The sequence below is a fragment of the Stegodyphus dumicola genome, chromosome X2 (assembly GCF_044657685.1).
Source record: "Stegodyphus dumicola isolate Sdum_Otavi_A_Nest chromosome X2, ASM4465768v1".
NCBI lineage: Eukaryota > Metazoa > Arthropoda > Arachnida > Araneae > Eresidae > Stegodyphus > Stegodyphus dumicola.
Window position 1 is genome coordinate 123,566,125 of NC_140781.1, and position 20,599 is coordinate 123,586,723.

The following is a 20,599-nucleotide window of genomic DNA, read 5'->3' on the forward strand; positions in this document are numbered from 1 at the left end:
GAAATGCTGATAAGTCACCGAATTTCGAGCCGTTTTATAAAAGAATTCACATCCACAAAAGTGGAAAGTTGTTTAAGAGCTTTTCATTAAAAAAAGTGAAAAAATTTTGAAATCCTTATGTTTCACTTCTTGCTCAGAAACTCCAAGTACCCAACCCTTTCTATTAGAAATAGGAACAAATTATAACCCATGAACTCATTCAAAAGATAATCATATTTGTCAGTGAATCGCCAAAAATATTCCTCCAAAATGGTAATTCACACTCAAAATAGCAGTTGTAAAAACAAGACCAAAATTTCATATGATTAAAATTAAGGACCTTCTGACGATTTTGGCCGAAATTAAGGACTTTTAAGGACCAAAAATCGATTTAAAAAAAATTAAGGACTTTTAAGGACTCTTAAGGACCATACGAACCCTGGTTGTAGTCATATCTCAAAAATAAATTCTAGAACATATTTACTTGGGTGTGTGGAAATAATTTAGTTTAGAATACATGAGTTAACTCAGTTGAGTACATTAACAGGTTAAATAATCTGGAGAAAAAGCTCCTAATTTTAAATTAGTATTAAAACATAGCAGAAGGAACTGCAATAAACTACTTCTCACATTTATATGCCTCACATTACCAATTACTATTTCTACTCCCCCCCCCTTTTTTTTTTTTTTTTTTTTTTTGCATATTATAACTACTTCAAGAATGTCATAAATATTTGAAAAACTAAAATTGCAAAGAATATGGACTAAATCATATTTTGATGGAAGGTTAGCAGTAGTAAACTTGTATGGTTAAGTAAGAATCAGTTTTTAATAATAAATGAAATATGCAATTTAAATCATCATTCCTCCATTTGAGAAAAAATAATTAGAACTTAACTTTCTGGTAGCAATGAAAATTGCAATTTTTTGGCAGGTTTATAAGGAGAAAAAAGATTCTGTAAGCACAGAAGTAACAAAAGTTAACAGTATATTGTAAGCTGAAATAACAAGTTTAACATTTCTGAGAATTATAACTTTTCGAATTTCCTTGAATATTAAACATTTAATTTCTATATATTCTTAAAGTAATCAGTGCAAATAAAAATCACATGGTAATAAAATCGTAAAATGTGTCTAGAATTCATTTTTCACATATGACTACAACAGAACATATCTGAGTATGGTTTAATAGAGTTTAAATTAAGAATGAGAAAAATTGGCTGAGAAAAGAAATCTTTCAGATTTTCTGTTGATGCATTACAACCCACCTTCAGAACACAAGCATCAAGGTACTAGTTTGAAGGATATATATGTAATAAGGACAATATTAGAAATAATTAATATTGTAGAGACAGTTGATGACATAGATGGAGAGATATGGCATTTCATCATTGTAGTGAAAAAGATGTAGCAAACTTAGCAATATTGGTGGTGTAAAATGTTGATCCATCTTGAAAAGCAAACTTAGCACCTTAGCGAAATCAGATATTCGCTTTTATTTCAATTGACATTAGCGACCATGATTCACTCGTCACTCTACTAATGCCTATTCAAGAACATTTACACTTTTTATACTATTGAGATAGGAAGAAAAGCAGAACACAGCTAAAAGCTACAGTATTTATGTAATAATCGTTTGTGTAATTAAAATGCCTTTTGTTAATTAATTTGTTCATCGTTTAAAATCCACACAAAAATTTTCTCAGAAGTGGGATAGCAATTAAGCACTCGAAGGAACTGTAATTTTACCTGCTTTCCTGGATTACTAACAGTTTTGAAGATTTACTGTTGCTCTGCTGGACTATTCTACGATGTACAATGAGCTTTGTTTCGAACAAAAACCTCGTCACACTCGTAGGAATGTATGCTGATTTACCTGAATCAAAACTGTGTAATAGTGAGTAAATAGTGTGCAGCTCTATTAAAGACTGTGGAATAATTTTTAAGTACTCGATGTCAAGTGGTGAATTGTGGCCAAAAATCCATCGGACATAACCTGTTTGTACTCGCTCTTTGTGGACACCTTTCGTGATCTATTGGATGGTATAGAAGTATTTTGTTTCGTTTCAGTTTCCAGATTATAGCCAGGAACATTGTGGACTACCATTATATGAAGCGAGTGATTTTCTCAATTTTATTAGCTATGTTTCTTATTGATGTGCCGGGAATGGAAGATGACCTGAAAAGTGAGAAAGCACATAATATAAAATTATTACACAAAACAATATTTAACGATGTGGGCGACAGAAATAATCAAAAAAAGATTAAGACCATTTAGTGGTTTCTCTTTAGCAGAGAAGAGTAAAGAACTTAATGAAAAACTAGAAAAAATCAAACAAGATTTTCAGACTTATGAATTAATTTCCATTGCCAATGTTTTATGCATTGATAGCTCTGGGACACAAGATGACTTAGCAAAAAATAATGTAATTTTAGAAGAAAGTGAAAATGAAAGTGATTCAGAGGGTGAGGATGGTGGGGATGAAAATTAAATAGATAATAATGTTTGAGATGAAATGAAACTAAGAAACAATTCTGGTGCCACAATGAGACAACTTCCTTCCGAATGTGCTAATAATATTCTTAGTACAATTGAAAACAAGTCGAACGTATTTCATAACTGTAATATAAATGTTACTATTGAAGACATCAAATCTTTTGTTGCTCAATTTGATGGCCAAAGCCACGAAAATGTCAGTAGTTGGGTCGAAAATTTTGAAGATGCAGCTACCATTTTTCGGTTGAATGATTTACAACTGATTTTTGTTAAATGCCTGATGACAGGCAAAGGAAAACTATTTGTCCTTAGTGAACCAAAGTTGAACTCATGGCAAGTTTTTAAGAATGCTATTCTTGATGAATTCCGGTCCAGCTGCAATTCGGCCGAACTGCACGAGTTATTATCAAAACAAAAAATGAAGAGCAATGAAGCGTTTGATGAAATTTTTTTTTAATATGAAGGGAATTGCTGAAAATGGTCAAATTGAAGATGTTGCTTTAATATGATATGTTATAGATGATATACCAGGATTTGCGTTTAAAAAATCTTGCTTGTATGGGTCACAAACATTAACTGATTTTAAGAACAAGTTGAAGCTTTATCAACACATATGTCATGATGAGAAAAAGTCACGAACGTCAAAAACAAAATTTGAAAGTAAACAAAAAAAATTGAATCTAGATATAAATATGACTCAAACAATTTTGTTAACCAAATAAAGCGTAATTTAACCGATAGTAGAGGAACACTTCCTGAGATTAAACGTAATACAACCTGTTTCAACTGCGGTGAAAGCGGTCATATTTCCGAAAAATGTGTTCATAAAGATAAGGGTGCCAAGTGTTTTAAATGTAAAGAATTTGGGCACTAAAGTTCCGAATGCTCAAATACGAACTCAAAACCATAAGTAGCAACTGTGAATATTGATGTAGTCTCAAAGTTGACCAAAGAAGTAAAAATTAATGATGTATATGTAACCGTGTTAATAAACACAGGAAGTCAAACTACTTTGTTACGTAGATCTATTTTTCATAAATTAAATACCGAAGGGCTCGTGCCCGTAAGCTCAACGCTGAGTGGGTTCGGTAAATGTCAAGTAAAGCCTCTAGGCTTCTTTAAAGGTAATATTAAAATTAATGATTTCCAGTGTACTGCAGATATTTATGTTGTAGACAACAATGTGATGACACATGAAGGCATTTTAGGCTTAAACGTAATATTGAAAGGTGAAATATTAATAAACGAAAATGGGATTACCATAAAGTATAAGTCACAGAGGATAGAGGAAGTAAATATTGTATCTGTTTTGCCTGTTGACCTAGCTAATAGGGGGACCAGAAAGTAATGTTGTTTTTGCGCATGTTGACAACAACATGCTAAGGGTAGAAGTGGAAGCAAATCCATGTCAACCACTCTTAACCAACCTTGGTGGACCAACCAAGAACATTTAAAGCAGAATGGAAAAATAAGCAAAGCAGGTGTTTGAGTCCTCCATAATCTGTCCGACAAAGCCATATCCATCACATGTAACGTATTGCTTTAACGGCACCATACAGAACCGTTTTTTTGATCGTTTGATTAGTGGAGACGAAACAAATAAGTCCTATATGATAATTCAAAACTCAAAAGGCAGTTTTAATAGGGTTTACATCCTGAAAAGGCGCTTCTGGGTGTTTGATGGAGTATTCGCGGAATTGTTCATTTTGAATTGCTGAAACCTGGACAAACTGTTAATGCAGACCTTTATTGTGAACAATTGGATGCAGTGAACCAATCTTTAATTGTGAACAGAAAAGGCATCATTCTGCAACATGAAAATGTAAGATCGCACTGTGCAAGCCGAACACTGGAACAAATTAATGAATTGGGGTGAGAGGTACTGCCATACTCGGCCGATATCGCAGCATTGGATTTCCATTTATTCGGACCCCTACATTTTCTTAAAGCAAAAAATTTGAAAATTTGGATGATGTCCAAAATGTCGTCTCGAGATATTTTACACAAAAACCAATTGATTTTTATCGGTCCGGGATTGAAAATCTGCAGATTAGATGGCAAAAGGCTGTTGATAACGAGGGTGATTATAGTATTGATTTAAAATTAAAACTTGTTAAAAAAGTATTCGTTTGAATTTAATGTAAGAAAGCAACATTACTTTCCAGTCCCTCTATTAGTAACGAAAACTAAATAAACACTGCACCTAGTGTTCCAAACTGCTTTAAAGATACTGTTCAACAGTTAGTTTTGAACTAGATGCCACGTAAAACCAAATCTATGGACACACAACTAAAAATTTGTGTTAAAAATAATGAACCAGTATCGCATCAACCGCGTAGATTACCGTTTGAGGAAAAGAAAATTGTTGAAACCCAAATATCTGAATGGCTAAAGTCAGGAATTATAGAAAAGAGTTCTTCGGAATATTCCAGCCCATTGTTCATCATTAAAAAGAAGGATGAAACACCAATAGTCTGCATTGATTATCATCATTTAAACAAAGTTGTCGTAAAGTATAGATTTCTCCTTCCCCTGATTAAGGATATCCTAGACTGCCTTCAAGAAGCACGTGTTTTCAGCACTATTAATCTCAAAAATGGCTTTTTTCACATGGGCGTCGAGAAGGAAAGTCGGAAGTACACATCATTTGTTACGCACGAAGGACAGTACCATTTTTTGAAAGTTCTATTCGGACTCTGTAACTCACCAGCTGTATTCCAGAGATTCATAAATACCATTTTTTGACCCTTAGTTAACGATGGCATTCTTTTGCCGTATATGGACAATAGCATCATTTTGTCTGCCTCATACAAAGAGAGAATCGAGAGAATGAGTCAAGTTTTAAATCTAGCAAGTGAATACAGGTTGGAAATAAATTTTAAAAAAATCCCAGCTCTTAAAGAAATGATGTCACATTTTAGGCCATGTCATAGAAGAGGGTAAAATTTTCCTATCCACCTTGAAGACGCATGCCATTATAAATTTCCCTGAACCATCTAATTTAAAACAGATTCAAAGTTTGCTTGGGTTAACTGGATATTTCAGAAAATTTATTCCTAAATACTATATAATTGCCAAGCCACTTAGCGACCTGCTAAAAAAGGGTAATAAGTTCGAATTCGGTGAAGAACAAAGGATTGCATTCAATCGTTTGAAATCAGCTCTAGCTGAGAAGCCTGAACTTGCAATTTATAACCCTTATTATGAATCCGAACTACACACAGATGCCAGCATAGATGGATATAAGGCAATTCTAATACAGAAACCCCCAGGTGACAGCAGTTTTCACCCCACTTATTTTATGAGTAGGAAAACATCTGATGCAGAGAAAAAGTATTCAAGTTATGAGTTGAAAGTTCTCACGATCATAGAAGCACTGAAAACATTTCGTTTTTACCTTTTGGGAATTTCATTTAAGATAGTGACAGACTGTTCAGCATTTTAACTGACGGCGGAAAAAAGAGATTTAGCTAGTGTGTTGCTTGTTGGGCTCTGTTGTTACAGGAATTCGATTATATTATAGAGCATCGTAAAGGTGTTAGAATGACACATATAGATGCTCTAAGTAGAGCTCCTGTAAACGTGTTATGTGTTTCTGTTGCGAATATCCTATCTAAATTAAAACTTGCCCAAGAAAATGACACTGAAGTAAAAACCATTAAGGAATTATTGAAAACCTCAAATTATGAAAATTACTGTAATAGAAATGGCGTACTATACAAGTTTATTGACATTAGAGAATTGATAGTCATACCAGAAAGTATGCAGACTGAAATCATAAAAGATGCTCACGAGAAAGGGCCCACCGGTATCAAGCATGCAGAGAAACACCTGGATGAATACTATTTCATTCCCAAACTTCGGCAGAAGATAGAAAACATTATCGCCAATTGTGTTCATTGCATCTTAATAAATTGCAAAACTGAGAAAAAGGAAGGATTTTTACATCTGCAATTCAAGGAGGACATTGCGTTGCATACCTATCACTTGGATAGCACTGGAAAGTACCCATAAAAACTACAAGCACATATTAGTAGTGGTCGACGGGTTTACTAAATTTACTTGGATTTATCCAACAAAATCTACGACCTCAGCCGAGGTGATAGTGAAGTTAGAGAATCAGAAGGCCATTTTTGGAAGCCCTTGGCAGATCACTTCTGATAGAGGAACAGCTTTCATTTCCAGTGAGTTTTCTTATTACTGTGCTAAAGAAGATATTAAACATCATCTAATCACCACAGGCCTGCCGAGAGCAAATGGACAAGTCGAACGAATCAACCAAGTCATCACACCAGTCTTAGCGAAATTGTCCTTAAAAAAAAACCAACCGAATGGTATAAACATACACACGAAGTTCAGAGAACGCTTAACCCAACGTGTCAGAGAGGCATTAACACCACTCTGTTCGAATTACTCTTCGGTACTAAAATTAACAGTAAGGGCACCGTTCAGCTCAAAGAACTGATAGAGAGCGAGTTTCTATCTCAATTCGAGTCTCAAAAGAGAAGAATTACGAAAGCAAGCCAAGAGCAAATTTTCCAAGTTAAACAGGAAAATAAAAAGACATATAATGCCAAGAGACAAGCACAGCCGTACAAAATTGGTGACTTAGTAGCAATCAAAAGGACTCAGATTCAGACCACACTTAAAATTAAGAACGAAGTATTTCGGACCTTATAAGATCACAAAAGTTAAGGGTGGCAACACCTATAACGTAATAAAGGAAGGGTGCCACAAGGGACCCATGTGCACTACAGCATGTGACAAATTCCTCAAGAAATGGACGGCGCTTTAAAACTTTCACGAACATTTATTTCTGTTATTGTATATCCTTGCTTGTTGCTTTGTAAATTTTTTTTTTTTTTGCTTGTTTGTTTTGTTGTATTTTGCAATGTCCTGGAGGGCCAGTTCACCCTCGGATGGCCGAGAATCTAGTGCACTTGGAGCTGTGAAGAAATCCAGATGCCATGACGTCATTCTCTCTACTACTACGAGCTCCAAAGGTGCCAAGCAAAATTAGGGAAATTACCATTTTGAGATGATAGACGATTGACGTGGGAGCAGAGACTCTGCTTCAGTTTAAAACAAGCTTTGACGAATCATTAATTTTTGAATTCTCATAAATATTAAATTTATATAATAATCTTTTGTCTAATTAAAATGTCTTTCGTTAATTAATTTGTTCATCGTTTATCCCCACAAAATTTTCTCAGAAGTGGGATTTAGCACTCGAAGGAACTGTAATTTTACCTGCTTTCCTGGATTACTACCAGTTTTGAAGATTTACTGTTGCTCTGCTGTATTATTCTACGATGTACAATGAGCTTTGTTTCGAACAAAAACCTCGTCAAACTCGTAGGAATGTATGCTAATTTACCTGAATCGAAACTGTGTAATAGTGAGTAAATAGTGTGCAGCTCTATTAAAAACTGTGGAATAATTTTTAACAGTACTCGATGTAAAGTGGTGAATTGTGGCCAAAAATCCATCGGACATAACCTGTTTGTACTCGCGCTTTGTGGACACCTTTCGTGATCTATTGGATGGTATGGAAGTTCTTTGTTTCGTTTCAGTTTCCGTATTATAGTCAGGAACATCGCAGATTACCATTATATGAAGTGAGTGATTTTCTCAATTTTATTAACTATGTTTCTTATTGATGTGCCGGGAATGGAAGATGACCTGAAAAGTGAGAAAGCACATAATATAAAATTATTACACAAAACAATATTTAATCATGTGGGCGACAGAAATAATCGAAAAAGATTAAGACAATTTAGTGGTTTCTCTTTAGCAGAGAACAGTAAAGAACTTAATGAAAAACTAGAGAAAATCAAACAAGATTTTCAGACTTACGAATTAATTTCCATTGCCAATGTTTTATATGTGTGTGTGTGTGTGTTTATGGCAAAGCCTCGAGGGCTATCTGCCTAAGAGGAGGGATGCCTTCGTGGAGGACTTTCTAAGGGAAACTGGCTCGTATACACGTTACACATGGGGAAAACCACGAAAACACCCATGCAGCCAGCCCGTTCGCAGGATTCGAACCTCGGACCGAACTACCAGTGTTCAGCGACTTAACCGCTCGGCCGCTGGTGGGCCCAATGTTTTATGCATTGATAGCTCTGGGACACAAGATGACTTAGACACCCGAATTGTTTCTTATCTGAATAATTTAGAATTGCTTAAAAATAATGTAATTTTAGAAGAAAGTGAAAATGAAAGTGATTTAGAGGGTGAGGATAAAAATGAAATAGATGATAATGTTTGAGATGAAACGAAACTAAGAAACAATTCTGGAGCCACAATGAGACAACATCCTTCCCAATGTGCTAATAATATTCTTAGTACAATTGAAAACAAGTACCGAAGTGAAATCAAGAATCGGGATTCTCCACATGCGGGGGGGGGGGATCAAATGCACATGCGTAAAGTATTAAAAAAAATTCCTAAAAAAAATGTTGTTGGTGTCTTTAAGGTCTGGTTGTTGGCCATCCGGATCTTGGAATTTGTACTGTATATATGTGTGTATGTTTATGTAAAGTGCTAAAAGAAATGTTGATCTTTTTATAATGATATGAATTTAAATCAGGTATTCTATTACATGAAAAAATTAACCTGTTTTAGAGAAATTCTGGATAAAAATATAGGTTAGAGTAGACTGAAGGGTACACCTTGTATTATCGCGAAGTTTTAGTTTCATTTATCGCCAAGTTGTTGTTTCATTTATAGTAACCTCAGTAGCTGAATGTTATGGAAACCCTATTATGACATAACTGGTTGCATTATTCTGGGAAATTTTGAATCATAGGATGTTTCGTAAGGGCTTTTGTGGTGCGTGTTGGTTAGGAAGTACTCTGCTTGTTTTGTTGTTTAGACGGTAGAATGGCTGAATGTAGTAAGATTAATTTGAAGTTCCTGTACGATTTAGAACGAAAGGGGAAAAGAGCGTTAATTGACTGGTGTCAAAATGAAGGTTTACTTAGTAGCCATTATAAGTGTCCTGCTTGTACGAAGAAAATGCGTATGGTCGAACATCTGAGGATAACGGTGCTCATTAGGATATTTTTTACTCTTATTTTGTGAACTTATGTGGTGACGCCGAGATATAGATTCGAGTTCATATAATTTTAGGAAGTTTTTGGATGCTATTAAAGAATTTTGTGTGCCACAGACTGAAGACGAAGAAATTTCTAAATAAGGTATGTGGATATTAGTTTCGTGTAGTGCTTAAATGCATAAGAGGTTTTCCTTTTTTATGTTATTTTATTGTTTGGTTTTAAATGTAGTTTATGGAGATTATATATATATATAATATTTCCCCTCCGCTGCTCCTTTGACTTTTTAAGCGATTATAGTTCGATGTGTACATGAACAAAGGGAGGGCGCAAAGCCTAGTTTGTGCAATTCTCCGATTTTTTTTAAAATAAGCCGATGTGTATATGGATACGGAGTTTATGTAATTCTTTTATTTTGGCTTCATGTAGTGGCGATTTTTGGCCTAAAATATACTTATGGCTGCACCTTGGCGAATTTTGGCAGTACATGGATACCAAGTTTGTGCAGTTCTTTGACTAGTTATTTTAGCTTTGCGTAGCTGCAATTTTTGTGCCAAAAATCGTTGCTACATGAAGACAAAATAGTAAGTCAAAGAATTGCCCTAATTCGGTATCCGTGGACACATTGACCCTTTTTCACTTAAAAAAAAAAATCGGAGAATTGCACGAACTTGACATTGCGCACTCCCTTTGTTCATGTATAAATCGATCTATTTTCTTAAGGAGCAACCAATTCTACAATAGAGCCAAATAAAAAATACAGAATCTCAATGAACTACATTTTAAATCAAACAATAAAATAATATAAAAAAGGAAATTCATCTTATGCATCTAAGCACTACAACAAAGCAAATAAGCACTTACCTTATTTAGAAATTTCAGAGTCCTTCAAACTGTGGCAAAATTTAACAGCATCCAAAAACTTCCTAAAATTATCTGAACTAGAATCCATATATCGGCATCGCCATAAATTCACAAAAATAGAAAAAAATATCCTCCGTAGGGTTGATATACTACGACGTTCAACCATACACATTTCCTTCTTACAAACAGGACATTTATAATGGCTATTAAGTAAACCTTCATTTACACACCAGTCAATTATTGCACTTTTCCCCTTTCGTTCTAAATCTTACAGAAATTCAAATTAATTTTACAACATTCAGCAATTCTATTGTTTAAACCACAAAACAAGCAATGTACTACCTAACCAACATACACCACAAGGCATTACAAATCTTTCCCCCTCCCCTCATTCAAAATTTAAGGCAACACGTAATCGATTACGTCAAAAGAGGATTTCCATAGCATTCATCTACTCAGGTTAGTACAAAGGAAACAACAACTTGGCGAAAATGAAACAACAACCTGGCAATAAATGAAACAACAACTCCGCGATAATAACAAGGGGCATCCTTCATTCTACTCCAACCAAACTCTGTTTCAACAAATGGTCACCTTTTCCCAAAATTCAAGATTGGCTCTATCCCAGTAATACCAAAATATGGAATACACATGCACTGCTTTTACTTTGCTTTCTAAATACATAATTTAGTGATTATAAATTATGAAAATAAGGCAGAATAAAATGGAAATAATTGAAAGAATAAGGGATTTTTATAATTATATTACATAGCTATCATTATATATAATCACTGTAAGACTCATTTAGAAGGTCAGAAAAGACTAGTATAATAAAATACATAACTACTATTAGCCATTTAAAAAAGAAAAATACACTCAACCTATACAAGCCCATAAATGCAAGAACATGCCAAAATAGAAAAAGGGGATTTGGTGAAAACGTTTAAAAATTCAGTATTCCACTGCATAAATTAAATTGCCCAGCAATGCTTGAGTATTTAGAAAAATTTTGTCTGGTTCTGGTAATCTTCCTTCTGGAGATATTTTGAAAACACTTTGCTTATATTTTGACAAAGAGGCACCCCACCAGTGACCAAGTGGTTAAGGCCACTAATATTTTGAACTGGTTTCAGTTCAAACCCAGGGTAACAGACTGACCGTACGGTTGTTTTTACGTTTTTTTTTTTCCCCCCCTATCTGTAGCATAAATAAGAGCAAAGGCATATCTCCTCTTAGGCAGATACTCTTGTAGCTTTACACCATTAACATGAGAAAGAAACAATAAACAAGCAATTGACGGATAGGTAGTTTCAGTGGTTGATGAAACATCCAGGGGTGTTTGTGGGACCCCAAAAAATCCCCTGAAACTTTTACGGACTTACTTACTGACATTTTGGAGTTTCGAGAAGGGGGGGGAGAGAAATGAAAAATTACAATTATGAAGTATTGAATGACCTAATTATAAAAGTTCAATGAATTACTTTTTTTGCAAAATTAATAACCATAAATTTTCAAACATATAAACTACTACATTTTATGTAAATATTTTAAATTACCTGAATTAATTCTTTAAAAAAAAATTATCTAATTTCTGCTGGTTTTTTTTTATTTTCTGATGTTTGTGGGCTTGTCTTTCTTTTGTGGTGAACTTCAGAATTGCAGGAAGGTTGACTTTTATTTTCCTCATTTACAGTTGAAGAAATTTCCTCGAGAACTGCACATGCAGAGGTAGAAGCAGTTTGCTTTTCTGCTAATGTAGAAGGTTTTTCAGAGACTTTTATAGGTGACTCATCTGAAATACATGTTTTTAAGTCCTCTTGATATGTTTTCCAACTTCTGTTAATATTCAGTAAGAGATCTTTGTGAATTGGTTCAGTCATTGGATTTTTTTAGCCATATTTTTCACATGAGATTTCTTTAGAAGCCATTAAATCATATTTAATAATCTGCACTGCATCTAGGGAATCAATTTTAAGAGAGGTTCTATAGTCAGTGACAAGTGTATCCATTAAGTTGAATGCACTTTCCATTAATGGGCCATAGAAGCAGCTAAGGCAGGCTTTGACCAATTTAGCCAATGTAGGATACTTATAATCATTTGTGAAATCATCTTTTAAATTAAAAACTTTAGACCAATATTTATCAATTGTAAACTTGACTTGATTTCCACTTTCATCAGATGTGTAGAGCATTTCTTTGGTGATATCAATATCACTTTGGTATAACCTTATTTCAGCTTCTACTTTTGACTTTTCATTATCACTAAAAATATGGGACATAAAAGATGATAATTTTTCAAAAGCTAATATTGTACTGGTTTTACCTCTTAGCTCTGGATCTAATGCTGTAAAACTAATTAGATGTGAATTTTTAAGGGGTAATTTCTGTTTCATATGCTGTGCTGTATTAGTATAAGCTTTCATCAGAGAAATTTGGAATTATTTTGCTATTGGATGATTTTTTGATAATTTCTTCAGGAGAGTGGAAGCTTCTGCACCAGTAAATATTACTTTGCTAGGTAGATGGAATTCTGGATTTGTGACATCAACCTTTAATAAATCATTATAAGATTTGCACTCTATATTTTCTGGCTTCATAAAAAAAGAGAAAAATTTTGCCATCAATTTATAAATACTGGAATGTATTAAATGAAGCATTGTTTTTTTTTTTTTTTTTTTTGTTTCAAATAATTTAATATATGTGTTGAACTCTGGTAATACTGCTGAATATAATGCCATATGCAATAAAGTTTTGTTTTGCATAACAAATAACCCATTTAGTATTCTTTTTCTCCGAGCTAAAGCATCCTTTGTGAGTTTTTGGGAATGCAAGCAAGAATATACCCCTTCAACAATTTTTTTCTGAGCTGCAGAAATATTTCTTTTATTGTATACAGTTTCAACCTAAGAAAAATAATCCCCTTTATCAGTTTTATCCAAGTAGTGAAAATAAAATGCAATAAGAGCATTCCACAGATCTTTGATTCTTTCTAAAACACATAAAATGTACACCCACCTATGGTCTGGTCTCTTCAAGGGCTTAAGTTTTTTAATGGCAAGGGATTCACAGATTTTGAAAAAATTTTCTCTTTTACTGCAGCTTTTCATATCAAAATAGATGTCATCAAACAAATCTTCTAAGTATCTATCAAAACATGAAGCAAATTTTTTTGCACAGTTATTAGCTGTGTGACATGTGTCACCATCAATATCTAATAAGTGGGGTGCTTTGTTTGATCATAGTCTGGTTTCAACACCCTTTTTTTTTTTCCACGCATGGTGTTACATGAGTCCATTAATACACTAATTAAGTTTGCCCATGGAATATTATTATCTTCAATAGTATTAACAAATGCTATAAAAACAGCTTCTGAATTGCAAGATTCCATCTTTAGAGATGCAAAATGATGAACTACAACTTCATTTTGATTGTTGTCATAAAACTGCACCAATATTGCCAGTATACTTTCTTGAGCATTGCTAGTACTTTCATCCAAATTTAGAGAAAATGGAGTCTCCTTTAAAGTTTTAATGATATTTTCCTTAATAGTTTTTGCGAGCCCATATTTCATCTTTTAACATGCAGTAGTCCTGGACATTTCCAACGAGTTTAGTGCCGTCTGATCGCGGCTCAACTGTTTGCAGAGTTCAATTAAATTGGGAGCTACATTGAAAGAAAGAGAATTCTCGGCGATAAACGAAGTTATTAATACCTCTTGGCGTGCTTTTCTTGTCACTATATCCAATGGCCGAGCATCAGTCTCCAGTAAGTCATCAGTATTTTTTGAATTAGCATAATTACTTAAAGTCATTGAATGTCTAATGAATGCACTTTGAATATTTTATGTGCATCACAGTTTTAGAATGATTTGTGAAAGCCTTGAATCCTTCCCCACCATACTTCAGCAGTGAGTTACAAAAAACACAATATGCTTGTCCAGCAACATTTATTTTCTTGCACCATGTGCCAATGGTATCCCCATTACCATCTCTCCGTTCAATCCAATTCCACCTAAATGCATTCCGGACACCTTCTTCTAATTGTATAATATCACTATTTATATCGAGAAATTTCATAGTGAAATTCTCTTGCGTACATAAATTAAAAAAATATTTCAATAAACGAAACGAAAAATTTACACGTGCATCAATAAATGAAACGAAAATTTTACACAGCGGAGAAAAAAAAGTTGAGAAGCGATCAATGACAAATAGCTAATACGGCGAAAAATCCCCCTTCTCTACTTATTGGCACCACACCAGGAGAGATAAGACCTTTGAACCCAGAGTCACGTGATCGCACATCTGGTCGAACGAAGTCTCTTCCTTTATTTTCTGCCGCACCTACTTGACGAAAAGAATCCAGAAGAGAATGTCCGAGAACCAGGGGAATGAGTCATAACTCGCAATAAGGAAAGGACAAAAAAGTTTTTTCCCCCTTTTCACGCATTATCACTGCCTCTGGAGAAAGAAAGGAAAAGTTTTCACCACACACACTGACCTTGCATTTTCTGCTTTCAAAGCTAACAAAATTACCCAGATCAAAATAAATAATTCATTATTATTCCTACTTCCTTTTGAACGACAATCTCTGGAATTTACGGGTATCAAAGTTCAAAATCCCCGGAATTCCGGGGTTTCCCTGGAGCACAAACACCCCTGAATCTTATAACCTCTATCCTAACAAGCAAGGAAAGTGTACATTAGAAGCCTTATTGAATACTACTACGTAATTCAGAAATAAATGAGTCCTGATCTTGGAAAGTACTAGTTTTTTAAAAGCTGATAATTTTCCTACTTTCTCTAAAGCAATAGTTAACACATTGAAAGAATACGAAATAAAATATTTACAAGAAAAAGGGGTTGATCTTTAGATTATGGTAACTTCACAATTTTTTGGCGAAAATTTGGCGACCAACTCTCCTACAACAACCCTCTATTTTTTTTTCCCGCCGCCATTTTGTCTTCACGAAGTAAAGACATGTTTCTTTTCTTTTTATCTACTGAACACTTCTTCAAACAATCTACTAGCCAAATTACACCTATGCTAGAAATTTTATCTAACAAAACTGCTTAATCATGACAAATATTCACTGCAAAATTGGGAAAAAGTGCACAATACCATACTCCTTACGCATTTTTCAAAATAACACATACACATAAACCATGTACACATCAATTTATTTTTACTTAAAAAAACATCCCAGAATTACACAAAAATGGCATTGCGCACAGTCTTCACTATATCCATGTACACTGCTTTTTTCTCATAAATTAGAAAAATTTAACGAAAACACATGACAATTTTCTGAATCTTTAAACCCGGTAAAAAGAACATATATGAAATTACCTGATCGCGAAAAAGTAAAACATGAACAATTTCCAACCCTTTCCAAATATGAACCCTTTCCAAATATGAACATTTTCACATATAAAATAAATAAAATATCCAAAAACTTTTACCTCTAAATCATCTATTATATTATAAACGTCACCAACGAATTCATACCGCAAGCATTACAAATACTTAGTGTCAAATATTTAAATTATTTCCATGCACGTTTACTTCAACTAAAGCGTATACCAAATTCCTACAAACATAAAATTCACAAAATAACTATCATTTAATTAAAATATCACTAAACCATGTACACGTCGACTTATTTTTTCTTAAAAAAAAAGTCCCAGAATTGCACAAAAATGGCATTGCGCACACTCTTCCCCATATCCATGTACACTGCTTTTTTCTCATAAGTTAGAAAAATTTCACGAAAATGCACGACAATTTTCTGAATCTTTAAACCCGTTAAAAAGAACATATATGAAATTACCTAATAACGAAAAAGTATATACCCTTTCCAAATATGAACATTTCCACGTATAAAATAAATAAAATATCCAAAAACTTTTACCTCTAAATTATCTATTATATTATAAACGTCACCAACGAATTCATACCACAAACATTACAAATACTTAGTGTCAAATATTTAAATTATTTCCATGCACGTTTACTTCAACTAAAACATATACCAAATTCCTACAAACATAAAATTCACAAAATAACTATCATTTAATTAAAATATAATTAAATTCAGAAACACTACTTAAAATATAAATAAGCACATATATTAAATTAATAAAAATTAGCTTACAATCCTAATTACTTTAAACTAAATCATTGCTAATAACAATTTTCCCAATAATACCAAATTACTTTACTTCCACCTTACATTTAGAACAACGCATAAAAATAATATCATCAAATAATTAAAAATACTAACTTACCTAATCTTCTTCAGAATCTTGCTTACATGGTGGATACACTTTTATTATGTATTCAATAAAATTATTGAACGATTTTCTCCTCCACACTTTCTCCGCTAAATAAAAAGCAAAATTCTCTTTATCACAATGCCTCGGAATGGTGCTTTTTATAGCACTCCATGTGCCCTCTATTGTATTGGTATGTGCATCTGTTTCCGGATCTTTAAAATAATATTTGTGGTTCACAGCAAGATGTTTAAAACCTTCATACGATTTTTCACTTTAGACAGCACCATACAACCCCAAAATTATTCAACCCTACTTCACACAACACACAATGAAGCTTAATACAAAATAATATACAGCCACAGATATTTTTCCAAATTCCCCCCTTTTCCGATTAAAAAACCGTAATTCGTCCATTAATATCACATGACACATCCCATGATCTCTCATTTCCCTCACACAAAATAATGCGTAATCGGAACTGAGTACTGCTCACATTATTACCAAAGTCCCAGGTAGTAACCTTTATCGCCTCCAAAATGTCGCCAAACTACCAGTTACCATATTCTAAAGATCAGCCGAAAAAGGTCTCGTACCAAATTTAACTACATGACTGCCTATTTAAACTTACTGAGAATACTTATTGAACATCATATTCCACATTATCAATACTGGATGCATAAAGTAAATGTTGTTCATAACACATTTATATACAAGAACTAAATACCATTGCAGACAAAAAAAATTTTTTTCTTCGACACTTAAAAAAATGAAAAATATAAGATACTTAAAGACACTTCAACTGACAATAAAACTTTGTGTTACACTTGTTATAACCAGACTGAATTTTTAGTTTGAAACTGTCATTTATTTGAGTGATTATATGAAGCATACTGTTACTTTTCTCGGCAAATATCAAGATAACTTGAATATGTTTTCTAACAAAATGTTTTGAAAATGAAATTTGGTATTATAAAAGATTTAAATGGCTTTTATTTTTGAATTCTGCCTAAAAATTATTAAACCAATACAGAATTTAGCAAGATCTAATTATACATTTGCTCACGTCTTCTGAAATCAATCAGCCTTAAGTGCTAAAGCAGTGGTGATTTGGAGGATAAGATAGAATGTATTTTGTCAAATGAGAAAGGTCATGCTGATCAGAAGTATGAAATGGTGTCTAAAAAGCTTGAATAAATTCACATACATGCTATCCAAAACAACAAATGAATTCTATATGCATACCTGCAGATTATTTTGTCGGTCAATAGTCACAAGCACATTTGTACAACTCTAAAGCCAAACTTACAGGAAAGCTTCTCCAAAATACCATTTTTAAAGATATTCAGGCTCTAGTGTAGAATTGTCGCCCCTTCGATTAGCGACAAATTTTTTTAAAAATTTTGCCGATAAAACCTCATTTCTGGTTACCATGATAGTTTTAACTTTGTTTTAGCTTCCTGGTTTTTTTTTTTTTTTTTTTTTTTTTAATGAAAATAGATTGATGTGTACATGGACAAATTTAAGACAGTGCGCAATGCCTAGTTTGTGCAATTCTGGGATTTTTTTTAAGTGAAAACAGATCGATATGTACACGGACACAGAATTTCTGCAATTCCTTGACTTCTTATTTTGGTTTTGTGTGGCGGCCATCTTGAAATTGTGCCTTCCTGGCGCCGATCCTGGCGTCAAAAAAGAATCGCCAAAAACAAGGGGCACCCAATTGTAAACTTTTACCGGCTGCTTATCTGCATTAATTACGGCAGGAATATTTCTAACATGTTTTGTATAATATGTAGTGAGATTAATTTCCACCAAAAGTAAACATGCCTGAGTATTTGCTTATGTAATGTATTTTTTTGTCAGTAATGCTATTTTTTGATACATTTGGAATAAAAGCCTTCAAATTGCTTACTGGCTTTCTGTTACCTTTTATTTAAATTCCGAAAAGGAAATATAAGTAGGGATGTGTAATTTTTGCATTAAAAAGGGAGAATTTTGAAAAATTAAAAATATTCCATGTATTTGCAAATAATGATAAAAATCGCTGTTTTATAAACCTTCCTGTAATAAAATAAACTACTTAGCATAGAAAAGACTAATTGAAAGATAACATTCTTGTTGTCTCTTCCTCGAGTCTTTATCTTCTTTTTGTGACTTTGCTGTTATAGACTGCAAAATTTCTCTTGACTTTACTCATATATATCTCTACTCTATATACTCAAAATATATCTTGACCTTCATACTGTTATAAATAGGCCTTCCAATTAGCTCTTCTTTTGGAATATCAGCTTCTGTTGTGTTACAGAATGCAAGATCAAGTGTTTGCATAATAATGTAATGGTACTACAGATGATTCAAGAACTAGACTCGGCTAAAGTGCAGAATCGCCCACTTATTTGTTTGGCACTTTTTACAAGAGTAAGAAAAATTAGATTTTTGTCAATTTTCTTTGACTTTTTAAAAGAAAATAGATCGATGTGCACATGGATAAAGTCAAGAGTGTGCGCAATGCCATTTTTGTGCAATTCTGGGATGTTTTTTAAGTGAAACTATGTCGACGTGTACATGGATACCGCATATGTGCAATTCTTAAAAACGCGCCAAGCAGTGCGAGATTCCGCACTTTCCTCCCAGACTTTTACTGCTAATGTTGAAATAAAGGTTTATTTATGCTGTACTTTTAATATCTCTACGAAGCAGGGAAATAAGAAATGATAAAAATTAATAGTAAAATTCTAAGAAATGCAAAACCTTCCAAGAAACATAGAAAAGATACAAAAATGCTACATGCATATATAAAATGCATATTACTCTTGTATAATAATCAAATTTCAAGTTTCAGTAATATATATACCTACTGTATTAGAAAAGGAAAATAATCTCAACTACAAATGCTTCAAATCTAAATCTATGAAAATTATCTATAAATATATAAACAAGTTTTCGCATGAAAAATTATTCTCAAGTCAATCATACATCTTAAAATTTTCAATAATTATAACTACCTGTGCTATATAATTGGATAGTTTATTTTCCACAAGAAAAGCAGTAATAATACAAATTTTAGATTTACACAACGTACATCTAAACAATTTAAACCTTAACTTAAACAAATTTAAACTTCGAAGATGAAAATTTAATGAAAATAGCTATCAGAATTAAACTAAACCAATGACTATTCATATGAAAACTGAGAGAATAAAAGTAGCGTTCGCTTGTACACACCGTTAAATTCTTTTGCAAAGAACTACAATAAAATTAAATATCATGCTTTCAGTCTAACTCTCTTAGATGCGATTTCCATAAAACTATGTACAGACCTCATGGCATATCTTTTATAAACTTAAGATTAATCCTCTTCCCGATATTGTATTTTGATAAGCTACACACTAGCAAATCTACTTCCAAGTTAATTCGAAAGATTCTTGTTGAAGCGCGCCCGTTCAAGATTAGTTGTTCCTCGTCTAATTCTGTTTTTATCTCTTTCCCTCATCGTGGTTTGGCTTCCCCAACTTTGCCTCCACCTGTTTTGTAATTGTAGTTTTCCAGCATAGGTATTATTTATTTTTAATATTTGTTCTCTTTTTATGTAACAAATTTAATATGGCCCTTTTCTTTTGGTCACATCTTTGTTATCTGGCCTTTAAAATTCCTATAAAACACGGGCGGCTAAAACCCGCCGGGAACTGGAGATATTCAACCAATCAGAGAGAACCGTTGCACCAGAAACTTTTGGCATCATTTTTCGATCTCCAAAAGCAATTTTTGTGCAAAACTGGTATACAAGAAAGAACTTATTAATTTTATGGTAACTTCTTCGTACTTATTGGCTAGAAGTAGTTCATTTGGTTTGATTAATTTGTGGTACGTTGATATGAAATAATATTCAATTTACTGTAGTGGCGATAAGGGAAGTATGTAAATCT

General features: G+C 33.2%; 1 protein-coding gene across 3 annotated transcripts in view; it reads right to left on the reverse strand.

The window, feature by feature from the left end:
- LOC118202760 (E3 ubiquitin-protein ligase PHF7-like) overlaps window positions 1-20,140 on the reverse strand; it is a 122,993-nt gene extending 102,853 nt beyond the window's left edge. For 2 of the 3 annotated variants that reach the window (XM_085809860.1, XM_085809858.1), the window contains exon 1: window positions 19,899-20,120. The gene's annotated coding sequence lies outside the window, so the exon portion shown is untranslated. Of the gene's footprint in view, window positions 1-19,898 lie in introns of all 3 variants that reach the window. The other variant, XM_085809859.1, reaches the window with a different exon arrangement.
- Window positions 20,141-20,599: the final 459 nt, after the last annotated feature.